The sequence below is a fragment of the Grammomys surdaster genome, unplaced genomic scaffold (assembly GCF_004785775.1).
Source record: "Grammomys surdaster isolate TR1022 unplaced genomic scaffold, NIH_TR_1.0 126066, whole genome shotgun sequence".
In the NCBI taxonomy this organism is placed as follows: domain Eukaryota; kingdom Metazoa; phylum Chordata; class Mammalia; order Rodentia; family Muridae; genus Grammomys; species Grammomys surdaster.
This window is the reverse complement of record NW_021620876.1, coordinates 3243482-3249481: the sequence shown is the minus strand read 5'-3', so window position 1 is coordinate 3249481 and position 6000 is coordinate 3243482.

The following is a 6000-nucleotide window of genomic DNA, read 5'->3' as shown; positions in this document are numbered from 1 at the left end:
ACAAGCTACTGCCCCATCACCCTGTCATTTACTGAAAATTATGTGAAATTGTAAGATATAAATCCTGCCCACAACAAGCATATAATTTATTTGATGAAAGAACAGTCCACATAGAATAATTCCCAAACGAGACATTATTCTAGTGCATGTGAGTATCCCCTACTTTGAATGAGTTTTCAGAGACCCAATTACAAGCTACATTATTTTAGGTGAATTCTCATCTAAAAGTTTGTTGTAGTCTGAGACTATTATCTCTGTCTGTTGACTCAAATTGTGCTTACGTGCTTTTTAACAAAAGTTAAAGAGAGCAAATACATTTTTTGTTTAATGTACTTTCTATTATATGTTTTGTTTTTATGTCCTATTGTGGAACTGTAATGATCCAGAATTATAGAGGAAAAGTTGAGGAGCACTCCAACTCTAGATACCTCAGAGGAGGATGGCAGGTCATGGCACCCTTTCGTGCCATAAATTCAGCAGTCACACCATCAATCCTAGTAAGAATTTATTATCCTGAGAGTTATCAGGCTTCACTCCTCATGTGATCTTATAAGGCTCCCTTCAACTACAGCCCCGAAATATGCAGATGCAGTATGTTCCTATACTTCTGCCCTATCAACAAACCTTGTCCACAGAGACCCTGGCCACCTCCCCAGGGGCTTAAATACCTCCAGTAAATAAAAGCAGTTCTCGGAAGCTGTTCCTGGATGTGTGTTCTTTACAGGCACATTCACCACCAATCAAGATCCTGCCTGTACCCATCTACCTGGCTAAGCATCCTTCCATCCAGTCTAGCCCAGTGTGCTCCAGCAAAGGGAGAAGCAGACAGGACCAGTACTAACTCAATCCTCACATTTCAGCACAGTATACAAATCTCGTTTTTAGCTAAGAAGTAATTCAGAGAACTTAGGTAATGTTGCCAATTTTTTGCTTTTATCAGGTATCACTTCTTAGATTTGAAATGGATTTTCTCATTCCAACTCAAAAATTGTGAGCAGAAGTTGGATATTATTTTAAATTGTCCATGTTTTAATAGAAGTCTAAAAGATCTCAAACACTATCTTATAACCTTCTCTTAAAGTGAACCTGAATTGGATATAGCTCTTTTGCTGGGTATTTTCAATGCTCAAAGCCTTGAAATTCAAAGCAGAGGGAAGAGGATATAGCTTGTCAAATATTATATATTCTATTGCTCTGATTGGTATGACTGAGAAATTTAAACTTAAGGGAAACCTCGAAGGATACAGCACCAAATAAAGAAGAGATCAGAGTATGGCCAGTATAGTGCAATGGCTAAAGGAACATTTCATGGGAGAACATGACCAATATCTTCAAAGTATAATTACAACCTCTTCAGTAAATATTTATATTTTCAACTCCTTTCTCTTTCCCACTCTTATCCTGTTTTTTGCCTTTACCTAGAACTTCAGGACCACAAAGCCATGTAAGTCCTATCATGCCTTAGTACAGTTATCAGGGAGCATCTTTCACACTTACAAAACCTGGTAGTTGGCTTTTCAGGCTCTAGAAGAGTGTCTTGAGTATAAAGATTTGCATGCTAAATCACAGCATAGCATCACCCAAGATTGCTACCAGAATCACTTTCCCTTTTCACATGGCTAGCACACAATGCCTCAGAAAGTTGTACTGTCTCTAATATTTAGGGAACAGCTTCCTCCTCGTCTGTGCATCATGCTTTTTAAGGTTCCAAGTAGTTTTATACCTTGTACAAATCTGTAGAAGTCATATCTTAGTTGCAGTCTCATCTCTGGATACATGAGTTGGACTCACAGTGGGTTTAGGAAAGAACATGGCACAGTTCTTGCTTTGCTTTCTTTTCTATGGCCATAGAGATGGCTTTTCCATTAATCGTCTTCTAGACTTGTTTCCGCTAGGAGTTGGGTGATTTCTTTCATCTCTTTTGTGATCAGTTCCTCCTAGGCTTTCTCTAACAACTGGCAAACATTTTTTGGTCTTTATCATGCCAGATAAAAATAGGGCCTGTGAATATGTTGGGACCTGAAAATAAGATCTAGAACACAATTTCATAAATTCCAGAACTAAATACATTTAAGATTAAAAATAAAAAAGTAAGTAAATAAACAAAGTGTGAGCATAATTTACACATTGTTTTATCCTAGGGTATTTAAAAAGGAAGTCAGTGGGAACATGGACAGAAATAATTTTTACAAAGGCACTAAAGCACACACAAACATACACATACACATGTACACACATGTGTGTGAATGCTTCTTTTGTGATGAGGAAACTAAGTTTTCTCAGATGATTCAAAGGTTGCCCCTGCATGAAGTAGACCTCTGGATATCACACTAAGCCATTTCCCAACGTTTTAATCTCCTTTAATTATTCCATCAAATGCTTTCATGCTATGGGTCATTTGTAGCCTCCCAGATATATAGCTTACAGCTTCCTCTTATTTCTTTTGATTTCATTCACTTCATGCTTCTAAGTACAAAGAGAATTTCTGCATCAAATCCATTGTTTTAGTGCAGTGAATTTCATTGATCAATATTCTTTAAGGATGTACAAACATACCTTTAATTCAGTATTTATAATCAGCTACACTGGTTTGCTCATCACATATTCACATCTCTGCCAACTATGGGCTGCACTAGAATCCTTAACACTAAATTCACTCTTCAAACGAATGTGTAAAATGAGGAAGAGATTTGGGAGTTGCTTTCAGATCCAAATTCAAACCCTTGGTTTGGACTAGGACACAGTGGGACTTCGTTAGAATTTCTGCAGAGGATTTGATTGAAGACTCTTAAGGGTTTGTGCATTCCTTCTGCAGAGGCAGGTCTGTGGAATTCAGAACAATACCCCTGAGAAGCATTAAGCAACAAGTCATGATTTCTCACTTCCCTGTCTCATTTGTGTGAGGAGGTAGTTTTCCTTTCGTGAGAGAGGGTAAAAATGAGGTCATTAGTTTCTGTTTTCACTTTCCTTCAGTACTGAACCAAGCTCAGCTCTCAAGTGATGTTTTCAGAGATTCTCTTACTGACAGATAAAGAAATGTGCCCCTTATGAACAAGAGTAGGGTTGGAATTAACCCATTAACAGCCAGTGTTGCAGATGGACAGATTTCCAAGTTAGCCCATAATTTAGAAGCAGATTCTCTTGTTTGTCCCTGTCAAAACCAGAGACTAAGCTGCTTTTATAAATTATACATCTTTTTCTTTTATTTTTATTTTATTTATTTTGTGTATATGTGATATGCATGTGATTTGTGCATATTCACATACATCCAGGGGTGAATGAGTTAGTTTGTGTGATCGTGCAGTTATCTCGGTGTATATGCTTACAGAGTGGCGTGATGTTAATGTTGGACATACTTCTCAATAATTTTCTATTTTTTTTTAATAGAAAGAAGGGTCTCTGGCTGGATTCGAAACTCACTGATCCCAACTAATCTATCTAGCCAGTTTGCCCTGAAGATCCATTATCTCTGCCTCCCATACACAGGATAACAGGCCGCTGCCATGGCTGTGTGGTTTATCCATGGTATTTGGATATCTGATATCCACTCCTTATGAAAACACCTTATCCAGTGAGTCATCTTTCCAGCCCACAGGAATCATAATATGTAGCTAATCTAGAACACATTTATTTGTATATGGACACAATTTTGGGTTTTTAATCATCAGTAGAATAGTATATAAAATCACTTTTAAAAGAGATTAGATTTTATACATATATACAGTGTAATTTGATCATATCTACCTCCACTCTCCTATTCCTGATTCTCCCTTCCTACATAGCCCCACCATCATGCCCTTTTCTTATCTATTCCCTCAATGATTAAATAAAATTTAAAACTGGCACCATTTTTCAGAATACATGCAACTTTAGAATTAAAAAAGAAAAACCCTACAAACTAGCTGTGGCTAATCATTACTTTTTTCCTTTCCATCAATTTTTATTTCAATGATTTTCTGCTTCAGATCAAAGCTATTTTTGTAGGAAAAAAATAGGCTATTTGTGGTCTATGATTTGAGGGGCACTCACCAGGCTCATCTTCCCAAGCACAATTTCTGTTTATAGTGAGAACTTCTGCAATTTTCTCTTCAGATGTCCATTTCTTTTAAGCATCCAGAAGAGTATGAGAAAGAATTTGAGACAACACCATCCTTCTTTCAGCAATCTTCAGGGTTCTTTAATTTCCACGCAGTTAGAGATCATTGGGTATATTCTGCCTCTTTTGTGGAGCACTACATGAGATTCCTTTGTCTCCATGTCAAGCTGTTAGCTATTTTTGCCAGAGAATGGGGGTATTATTGATAAGAAAGAAGTTAAGAAAAATGGAATGAAAGATAATGTAAATGGAGATACAGAGCTTGAAATGGCTTTTAAATTACAGAAAATCTGATGACATCATCAGAGCTAAGGTTGTATATGAAGACGTCTCTTAGGTTAGATTGAGAAGATAACTTAGTGACATTTACGACTAATATCATCACCAACCCAGGCCAGGAAATTTCCAGCTGTATATGTCCATGCTTTGCAAGGTTTTATTTCTTGTATTTCTGGCTATGCCCTTCTAAATATAACTATTTCCTGGGTCTAAGTTGAAAAACCATCTCAGATATTGTGACACCTCTTCTAAAGTATGCTGTTGTGACCTTAGAATGTACTAGTCTACTTTCTTGTGTCTGTTTTCCTATCTTTGTCAGGTGTGTTCTCTAAGCTCCAGTACAATGCATTTCTATATTGTTAGAAGTAGTCTGAGTGTGTATGTTGAAAGTAGGAACTATGCTGGAAATATGTACCCTAGTGATTCTGCAGGCTCTCAGATGGCTCAGGAAACTGCAATCAAATCAGTGCTGTGCTTTAGTTGCTACGGCGGAGGCAGCCTAGTTCTGGACATCTGTCAGCAAATTCAAGTAGAAAAGATCTACGATATATGTATGGAAATGGAAAAAGCTAGGTTTTACAGTTTTGAAATCAGGTCCTGTTACAGGTCCATATGAGAGAAAGAGAGGAAGAAGTCCATGCCTATCATACCTACAGTTAGGACTAATGGAGAAGTCAGTATTTAAAAGTAATAGTAGTTGTGAGAAAGGATTTGTTGTGAAATGAAGAGGAGTAATGACCTAGTGTGTTTGTTGGGGGTGGGATGGGAAGGGAGAATATTTGCTGTATTATATACTTGTATAACTGAACTATACTCCTTGAGTTTATTGCATATACATACACACACATGCACGCATGCACACACATACACACACACACACACACACAATTTGTGTGAATGAGACTTAATTTTGGTTCTTTGTAGGGGATCATATGTTCTTATGTATTACTACTCTTGAGACTGGTAATACTATTTTACTTAATGTTGGTGACTCAGTATAGTTACTTGTCTTGACAATTAGCTTGAAGCCCTATGAACAGTTCTACTCATTTATAGATTAAAATAGACTGAATAGTGTTCTTCTAATTCTTATGATAAAGGGCAAATCCCTAATACGGTAATATTTTAGAGATGGGTTCTTTTAGAAGTAGTTATGTTTAGGAAGAATAAGACCTTCAACGTGACACCAATTCTCTTCTAAGCATCTCTCCCTCTCTCTACCTCTTTTTCTTATTCTTTCTGCCACATATGATTTATAAGGAAGGAAGCTCTATTCATCTTAAAAACTAAATAACCAGGAAACTTTTTCTCATATTTACAGGCCTTCACAATTGTTAGAAAGTAATTTCTTATAACTGAGCCACTGAACCAATTATATTTTATTATAGTAGACTAAAACACAGGAATAAATGTGCCAATGATATAAAAAACTGAGATAAATGAATACAACCTTTAGTTTCTGTTTGTATCGCTCTTTTCATTGTTTAATAATCTAGAAGACATATCTTATTTTATTACTATAAGAAGCATATATAATTGCACATAACAAAACATGAATAATATAGTAGCTCTTCTATATAATTAATTATAGTGGGTATTAATATATTTTTCTTTCTTGTGCTTTA